This window comes from Pangasianodon hypophthalmus, chromosome 7 (genome assembly GCF_027358585.1).
Source record: "Pangasianodon hypophthalmus isolate fPanHyp1 chromosome 7, fPanHyp1.pri, whole genome shotgun sequence".
Classification (NCBI taxonomy): Eukaryota; Metazoa; Chordata; class Actinopteri; order Siluriformes; family Pangasiidae; genus Pangasianodon; species Pangasianodon hypophthalmus.
The window spans coordinates 18,444,279-18,454,662 of record NC_069716.1 but is presented as its reverse complement, the minus strand read 5'-3'; positions in this window follow the sequence as shown (position 1 = coordinate 18,454,662).

Below are 10,384 nucleotides of genomic sequence, written 5' to 3'. Positions count from 1 at the left end.
CAGCAAAAACATATGACTTGGCCTTGCCATTCCAAAAAAAAAAAAGGAAAAATGTAGCATACTTTATCCAAGAGATTCTCACCACCACTGACTCACTGGCTGTTACAAATCATGAAATAGAACGCTAATTATGTATGTAATTGTGATTTTGTGAACCCTGGATAACTGCCAGGGTTCCTTGTCAATCAGAACTGGTGCCAACCAGCAAGAACTCCAGGAAGGTTCCAGGAAAAGATGACTGTATGACATCATTTATTGAAAATACTGCATCATGTGTCACTTTATGATTTTGTTCTTTGCCATTTTTGCACATGTCCGTATTCATATTTATTCATATTTATAAATATTATATACTGTATATAATCTTTATACTCTCTACCTGGCTGCTACTCCTTATGTTTACATTTACAGCAACTTATATTGTTACTCTTTTGAACTACTGTCATCTGATTCACTTTCTACTAGAACTGTGTACTAACTAGCTTTATATGGTTGAAATGACAGTAAACGCCACTTGACTTGACTTTACTTGTTGAAAGGTACTGGCATGCAAGTGCAAATGAAGATTCTAACTACCCCTGGTGGTTCTCCAGGTCTCTTAGAAGCACAGTTACATAAGTAGCTATCATTCGCTCGGTATACTAGTTACTTGCTTAAAATGGAACAATGCCTTACTTCAGAAATGGAATTAGTCAGGCTGACAGATTCACAATAAACACATCTGAGGAGGAGACTTTCGGTTTCAGAGACTGACTTTTCTGAACTGCTGCTTTCTGTCCCACCTGAAGTCCCTTTCCAACTCTCTGATAATGTTGGAAACCTACAGTATATGAGTTTCAGTAAATATAAAACGTTCCAATTTTTCACTTAAAATTGGAAATAAACAGAAGGCTTTAGAATTTTTAAACATTTAAAACAAAGAAAGTACATGTTCAATAGTCAAGATTCTGCACTATTTCTAGGTCCCTATTTAAATGTAAGAAAAATTAGTGATATTGACCATGTTAAGTGCTTTGTTCAAAAGGTCAGATTTTCCTCATATCTAATCTCTTCTATTGAAGCATGTGTTCAGACAACACTCTGCTGGATTTGATCTAAAAATGGATCATAAGATTTTGCACGAACTTGTGGAGTCCATGCCAGCTCAAGTGCACACTGACATTAAAGCAAAAAGGGGACATACCAAATACTAAGAAACTCATGTAAATATTTAAAAGATTCTACTTTTCACTCACGTTGTTGTAAATAATATAATTTGTAATGAAAATTGTTGTATTAAATTAGAAAAAAATGCAAAATAGAAGCATTTTCACTAGTGGAACTGTAGTCCAATACTGGTCCAATACTGCATCACTCATTAATCAATAGCACCAGCAACCTACTGTATTTTTAGAATTTGATGAGCACAATCTCTCTCTCTCTCTCTCTCTCTCTCTCTCTCTCTCGACTGTCTTCTAGTTGTTGCTTGTCTGAAGCCCTTCTCTCCGCTCCTGCAACCGGAGGCTGAGCAAAAGGGAGACAGATCCAGACAGTATGAAACAGCTTTATTTCTAATGTCCTAGTAGACCCAGTTTCACAAGCCACTGTGGCATAATTCCTCCTCATGCACCAAATGTCTTTTTTCCAGAATAAAGTCAGGAATATGTAGAGCCAAATGAGAATTCCTGACACAAAAGACTGATCAGGATTTTCATGGAAAATGTCCTGTACCACTTCAGGTCCATTTTACACATTGATAGCTTGTCAAAGCGTCATACAGAAAAGGACTTCCTCCCACTCGTGCACCAACGATAAGAGCAGATATGCAATTTAAAAGCTTGGAACTTGGAACTAACAGATTGGTGCAGAAAATCAAGAGACTTGATTTAGGTTTGAATTTCAGACTAGATTGGGCCTGACATGAAAAATGCTACTGGGGACTGGGACGTGGAGATGGAGAGAAGAGGAAAAGAGACGAAGAAACACTCATGGCCAGAAAGAGAACTAATGATAGAAGGGAACACTCGTAGTGGCTAGTTGACAGATTTGGACTGGAAATTACTTTATGTGTGTACTGTATGAGCATTCCTGTGTAAACAGATATCCTCTACGGACTGTGGCTAACAATCTGTGTATAACAATCGGCTTTCTGCCAGCTGAACTCAAGGTTTCCCTCCTGATTCAAACCTGTACTGAGGAAGAAAACTTCATTATACATGCTGGAATCATCCACTTCTGTAGATCCAGGGGCTGGGTTGTTTATAATAACCTTCTGAGATCCATGCTGTTTCTTACCGGATCCCAGCTCAGATGGTAGATTCAGTAAATAAATAACAGTCCAGTATTTACACATCTGTTGGAATTATTGTTGAGCATGATACTGTAGTAAACTGCTTAGAGTGAAATCTAAATGACTTCCTAATCGGGGTCTTAACAGTGTACAGGGAAGTAGTTTGACTGGCTAGACAGTAAAATTACTTACAGAATAGACTGTCTCTAGATATAACACAGGTAAGTGTCTTGTATACAGATGAGTAACAGATAAAAGGAAAAAAGAAACAACATTTTAGAAAGGTGTTGGGTCACTGTGAGCCACCAGAACAGTCTCAATGCACCTTGGCATTAATTCTACATGTCTGTAGAACTGTACCTTGCAATCTCCCTAGACAATTCTCTGATCTCGCCTTCGGTTACTGCACGCGACCTTGGGGTAACCATAGACAATCAACTGTCCTTCTCCTCTCACATTGCTAATCTGACACGCTCATGTCGATTTCTCCTTTATAACATCAGAAGAATTCGTCCATTTCTTTCCACACAGGCCACACAGGTGCTTGTTCAGTCCCTTGTCATTTCAAGACTGGACTACTGCAACTCACTCCTGGCAGGTCTGCCTCTGAGCGAGATGCTCAGCAACTGATCCAAAATGCAGCTGCACGATTGGTTTTCAACCTTCCTAAATTTCCCCATACCACCCCATTGCTACGCTCCCTCCACTGGCTTCCTGTAGCTGCCCGCATTAGATTTAAAACACTGATGCTTGCCTACAAAGCCAAAAATGGACCAGCGCACACTTACCTCCAAGCACTTATCACACCTCGCGTAGCACCACACTCCCTCCGATCGTCTAGCACTGCTCGACTGGTCCCACCATCTCTCAGGGTACAAGGAAGGCCTGCATCGAGACTCTTCTCTGTTCTGGCACCAAGGTGGTGGAATGAACTTCCCCTAAATATCCGAACAGCTGAGTCACTGGCAGTCTTCAAACGACGCTTAAAGACTTACCTCTTCATAAAGTACTTAACTTAGCACTTTAAAAAAAAAAAAAAAAAAAAAAAACCTCCCCAACAGAGTTTTGGACTGATGGTATTCCTAGTTTGTGACCTAGTGAGCCAGTATCAGAATGTATTTTTGATAGACTTCAAAGCACTATTGTAAGTCGCTCTGGATAAGGGCGTCTGCCAAATGCCATAAATGTAAATGTAAATGTACCGGAGGGATGAACATGATTCTTCCAGAAGATCTTCCTTCAATTGCTGTTTTGATGATGGTGATGGAGAGCGATCTCATTGGGTTCAGCTGGGTTGAGATCTGGTGACTGCAAAGGCCAAAGCTTATGATACATTTTATACCCATCAAACCACAGGAATTTAGAGGAGACAATCCACCTACTTTGTTAGGAAGGAGGAAACCAGAGAACCTGAAAGAAAACCCATGTGAAACTCCTCAAATAACACAGAGTTTAGGACTGAGCTATAGACTATTGGTGTTAGACAATGCCACTATCTGTATCTGTTTAGTACTCCAAATATCCATAACTGTACCTTTGTTTGGACTTAAACCTGAATAGAGTGTGGCATAAACCAGAAGGGTTTTTTTAAAAAAAAAAATAAATAAAAAAAATAAAAGAACTCTATGCCCCAACGCTAGTATCTAGTATCTATAACTAGATGACCTGTGAACCAAGCACTCTCCATCTCGTATCTTTATGTGCATTTGTTTAGAACACATGATCTGTTAATTATATTTTGATATTCAGTTACATTTCTACCGGTTCTATTCGGTTACATTGTTGGGAAAAAAAAAAAAAAACCCAAAAAAACATTATTTATTGCTCAACTGTACCATCCCATGAAGACATCAAATTTAATAAATAATACATAAAATTATGTAATGACCAAAAAGTGTTAAACAACTCAGATTCAGATTAATTCAGATTATTCTATATACTTGTAAATACTAATTGACTAAATACTACATACCAATAAATACTAATAAATACTAATAAATACTAATAAATAGTAATACTAATCCATTCTGCAAATTAACTTTATGAGGGCAGACATGGATTTACAATAATTTTGAAGAAGTTCCCACATATGTAGAGCACTTGTTGAAAATAAGAGAGAAAAATATAGTCTGCCAGTTTACCAGCAGTGTGACTTTCTATCACATATCTTCAAGTAATGTGTGTGTGAGACACTTTCAGGGGCAAATTACTATTGTTATGTAGAATTCAGGTGGGCAAATCTCAAAGTAGCAATAAAGTATATTTTAACCTTTTTCAACAGTACACACACAGATCAATGTCATCACAAAATCCTCTACATCCTCTGCAACACAGTTGAAGGACTTTTTATAGTTGTTTTGAAAGTGCCTATGGTGCCAGATACGCTAATGACAGTCAGATTCAGACTGTGTTTGTGGGCGAAGGGCAAAGGTGAAGAGTTTGCCCTGGTACAGCAGCATTATTTTAATACATCAGACAGTCCACTGAAGTCCACTCCAGCCCAAGGTCCATTCACAGCATTAGGACAGAGGTCACTTCCTCCCTGCCGATCTTGGTCCTCATGCCCACACAATCAGACTGTTTGTGCTTCTACTCCAAACTCATTTTAATACTTCCATCTATTCTATGTGGAGGAGGATGGGTTTTTTCCACACTGTTTCATTCTCCCTCTGAATTACAATGCACACATGGGCAGCCTCACTTGACACTGCAGAACAAATACCTTACGTAATGTGTAATCCCTCTCGGCTAGGATGCATGGACTGCCTCTTCAACACATTTTCTGTCTCAACACCTTTTCCTTCTCATTTTTAGAGCAGTCTGGATGCCTGTAAGCAGGTTTTGACCTTAGGGATGAAAGCTTAGCAGACGCTGCACTTTGGACTTGCCTTGTCAGCCATCTTGGGTTATTGCTGGGCCTCAGTGTCCAGCTAAAAGCACCAGGAGACAGGTAGTCTGCTCATCCTGTCTCTGCTCTAGTCTGGTTGTTAATGAAAGCCTGTCTAGTGTGCAGGGAGTGTTTTTGGACTATTTGCCGCCTGAGTGGGAGTGCTGAAAGGGCTGTTTTGGCCCACAGCTAGGTGCTTTGGGCTTTGCTTATGTAGCTACAGCTCTGAAGGTGTTTTCTGCCCTTTCTTCATATTTTCACTGTTGTGCTCTTAGCTTAAGTGAGTGTTACTCTGAGTGAGTGTTTTTAATTATGATAGTGCTTTTCAGGCTTCACCATTGTTTGGAAAAGAACAGTTGAAGACACAAAGGGTGCATTAATTAGTTAAGCTTCGTCACTTTTGCTCATTTCTTTATTCCAGTGCTGCTTCCTGCATTTCTGACTCATTAGATGAAGGCATTCCCTTTGATGGTTCTAGAGTCAACAAGGGCCCTAAATTTGACAAATTTGTTTTCACTCTACCTCAGATCCAAAAAAGGCAAACAATATTAGGCCTGTCATGCCCACAGTAAGATGATCTACAATACATGTTTGTGCATTTTAGTAGTATTTGTCTTCACCCCAATAGCCTCTTTATCTAACGCTTTTTCAGTGCAGCCGTCATTCGCATCATCTTGACCTTTCTCCTTCCACACCTTCTTCCATGATCTCATCCCCTCTGTCTCGCAATGATCTCAGACTTTCTATGTCTCAACGCTTCATCTCATGAAACAGTTTTGTTATTTCAATATGCTCTCTTGTAAACATGCTCATAGTTTAAAGGATAAGCTGACCAAACACTCATTCTGTTATGTAGTTTAAAAAATATTTGATTTTCTCCCAATTTAATCATTTACCAGTTTCTATCCAGCTGTCACACAACAGCAAGCTACCAGGGATCGAGAAGGCTAGCACGTGCTTCCTCTGACAATTTTATGCCTGAGGTCTGAATAATGATATTCTCAATTTTGTTGTGTATATAGCTCTATACTTTTGTCATTATCAAAAAGGACATCCTACAATTATGACCCTAATGCCATTCCTTCACTACCTAAGTCCTGGCTCTCTTGGCTTCCGCTCTATCTGTCTGTGATTAACCCTCAAAAAAGGTCTTTTATTGGATTCATTCACACCTTCTCTAAGGACTTCTAGATCACAATTCCAGATCATAAATTAAAAAAAAACAGGAACTCTTCTTCAAGATACGCTACAGCTAATGCATTTACAGACAAAGATAGTATAGAACCTCAGAAAGGCTTGTATGATATAGCATGCATTAATTTAAATCAGAATTCTTTGACTAGTAAAGGAGAAACTGTCACACCCTGACCTCCCTCTTTCTTTGGACTCCGATTTGCCAGTGGATTAAAACTAATAGATGTGTTAGAAGTGTGGTAAACAAAGTCCCAAAGTCAATAGCATCACAGGCAGAAACTCTATACTAAAAAAACCTCCAGCCATGTGCTTTAGGGCAATTAACTCTTCTAAAACACAAAAGTTGGACTCTCGACAACAATGCAGTGCCTTAAGATGACTCAGAATGAACTACTCTTCTTGTGGCATCAGTCAAAAAAAACTTGGCCTTAAAGGAACAGCAGAGGAGCTGCTTTAAAAACAATAATACAAGATGTGAAAAAGCTAGGTAGTGCCACAACTGCTTAACCTCAGAAGCGCTCTCACATGCCAAAGCTCTCAACTTCAACCACATTTACGTCTTCATGTACACCGCACTTCTCCAAACTATTCCGAAATAATAAGCAGCTCTTGCAAACAGCTCTTGCAAAGCAAAAGCTTTGGGACAAGAAGAGAAACTGGGAAGATGCTGGAAAAGTAAGAATAGAGAGTTAAGAGTTAGAAGGATTGGGAAGGTGAAAGCACTAGTCTACGGAGCATTGTTTTCCAAACTGTTACTTAGGATTTTCTATACATTCAACATTTTTGTTTCTTTCAGACTTTGTACATGGTTTTCAGTGCTCTTGACTGCTTGGTTTAGGCAGGGGTGGGACATACTTGAGTATTTGCACTTTATTACTATAGTTAAGTATTATTTTGGGGTATTTATATTTTGCTATTGAAATTGAACACTTGTGCTTTAATTACAGTCTCCTCCGAAGGCGATCTTGAGATCAAAAGATGAATATGAGACAATAGATCAGAATTTCAGCTTTCATTTCCTGATATTTACATTTAGATGTGTTAAACAACTTGGAACATGGCAGCTTTTGTTTGAACTCACCCATTTTTACAGTGATCAAAAATATTTAAATGTGTGACTGACCGGTGTTTCTTGTTGCCCAAGTGTGCCCTGTTAGATTGACTGATTAAACAATTAATTGCTCTGAATGGCTACTCTTGGCTTGAGCCTTGGGGTTTGCCTGTGAAGACTGCATTTGTTGTTAAAAAGGACAAACCAACATGAAGACCAGAGAGCTGTCTATGGGAGAAAAGCAAGCCAATTTGAAGCTGAGAAAAGATCGAAAATCGATCAGAGCCATTACACAAACATTGGGCACAGCAATACATTTTGGAATGTTGTGAAAAAGAAAGAAACCACTGGTGTTCTGAGAAACAAACACCGAATGGGTCGGCCAAGGAAAACAACAACGGCTGATGACAGAAACATTGTGAAAGATGTGAAGAAAACCCCAAAAACAATAGTCAGTGACATTATCAACAACATCCACAGGGCAGGGGTGAAAGTATCACCCCCTATGGTATAGAGGCCATACCACAGATGCAAACCATTCATTAGCAGTAAAAATTGGAATTGTAGAACGGTGGAGGTAGTGTCATGGCTTGGGCTTGCACGGCTGCTTCTGGAATGGGCTCATTAATCTTTATTGATGATGTAACTGAAGATGGTAGCAGCAGAATGAATTCAAAAGTCTACAGAAACATTCTGTCTGCCAGAGAAATGCATCCAGTCTAATTGGGATGAAGTTCATCGTGCAGCAAGACAATGATCCAAAACACACTGCCAGCACAACAAAAGACTTCATCAGGAGAAAAAAAGTCAATCACCAGACCTTAACCCAAGTTGAGCATGCATTTCACCTCATTTCACAACAAGAACAGACTGAAGGGAATGTAGATGTAAATATCAGGAAATAAAAGTTGAAATTCTGATCTATCTATCACATATTCATCTTTTGATCTCAAACCCAATGTCTTCAGTGTATAGGAAAAACAAATGAACTGACCTTGCCATTCCAATAGTTTTGTAGGAGACGGTACAAAAAAATCCAATACGTTTTACTCCTTATATGTTTGTTTAGACCTTCAAAGTACTTGTTACAAATCTCAAAGGTTGTTCTTCTTATATCCAGCCAGTGACTATACACTATACATCAGTAGAATGGGCATTTCATTTACCTTTCAGTTTAAAGTATTCAATAAATTAATCAATGTAGGGGAAAAAAATATCAAGAATCTTTTAAATGTATACTTCAGTACATTTTAAAATAGCCACTTTTTGACTTTCACTTTTTTTGGCTTGATACAGCCACTTTTAATTGAATATGATTTTGACTCATTATCTACACTTTCACTTAAGTATAATTTTAACAAGCGGGGCAAACCTGTATTTCCTCTACCAGAGTTGGAGTACAGCTACCTCATCTGTGTCTTGGATTCCTTCCATTAGGTAATTAAGTTATTGATACAAGATGGCACTGTGATGGTAGATAGCCAACCAAATGCCCATTTGATTATTTGAGCCGGTGTAGAACCTTCCATGGTGGAGATAATGACATGAGAGAAGCCTCTGCTGATATCGCGCCCTGAATTTCACTATATTTCTGCCAAACAAAAAAAAATCACCTTGCTTTTTAGGTCTCCTGGTGCTTTTCATTTTGGTGGCTCTTGGCAAAGATAGATTGCCTAAGATACTGTTTATACCAATGGGCTCCCAATCAATGTTAGATACAGACTCAGGATAGAGGTACTCACAACAATCTTTACTGAAATTTAGGGGGAACAGAGAAGCTCTGTGGCTGTCCCAGACCATGTCATGGCAGATTTGCTGCTTGTGGGATAGGATGATAGTTCCATATCTTAAGATCAGGAACACACACACACACAATATTAATGTGTCTATAGACCCCTTTGGTGGTAGTAAACAAAAAGAAACACACAACCTGGTTGCAGAAAGACCCAAGTAGCCACAACCTGAAACTTCTTGGTTATAATCTGACTGAAGAATCTATCAAGAATTTTATTTAGGAATCGGGTTTACGTTAGCTAAAATATTATACACTTATTATTATGGATTAGCACTAAAAGACAAAGAGTACTATTCGGCTAAACTAACCGAGATGGAATTGGCACTGCAACAATGGAGCTCCTCAAACCAATTATCCACCCTAATTGCCTATAACCACAACTGTCTTCTGTTGGCTTAGAAAGGTGTCCAGTTCGATAGTATGTGGTAAAAATGAGTGTGGTTATGAACACTTTTCTGATTCAGATGCCCAACAGCACAAGGCGACATTTTACAAAACAAATTCTTTCTTGCTCATAAAAAGAGAGTGTCTCACTCAGGAGTCTATGTGCCTTGTTTTGCAGAAAACCTGTGCTATTGTACCCAGACTGTCCCAAATAAACCTTAGAATCAACACTGTGTCCTAGTATTTTTTATGAACATGGTGTGGAATGCTACACTTTCTTGAACCAGCCATCATGCAGTCCTCATATAATTGTCGCACACGCAGTTTCTTCATAGGAAACCCAAAATGCTAAATAAAACTATTCAAAGCAGTTTTCTTCACAAGCAGTTAAGCGATCAGAAGCCATGCTGTTGAACATTTCTGAGGCAAAATGTCTATTTGTTCGATTTAAATTTAGCTACTTATTATTCAGCACTTCCTTGGTTCCTTCATTGATCATCCAATATGCAAAAACAACTTTTTTTTTATTTCAGGGTTTATACCTTCTTTCTCTTTTTTCTGCATTTGATTGTCTCTATAAATGACAGAAAGAAGCAGCCTAGACATTTGATGTGCACAGAACTGAATATTTAAAAGTAATAACACACCTCTCTAAGGAAATAGACTTTATAGACTACAGATAGATTCTGACACTTCTGTTTATATTATGTTTAAAAAAACCTAATTTATTGAGGAGTTGTGTTTTTGTTCTCTATGGATGCTCTCTAATAATAAAAAAAGACAAACAGTCTAATTTTCTATAAT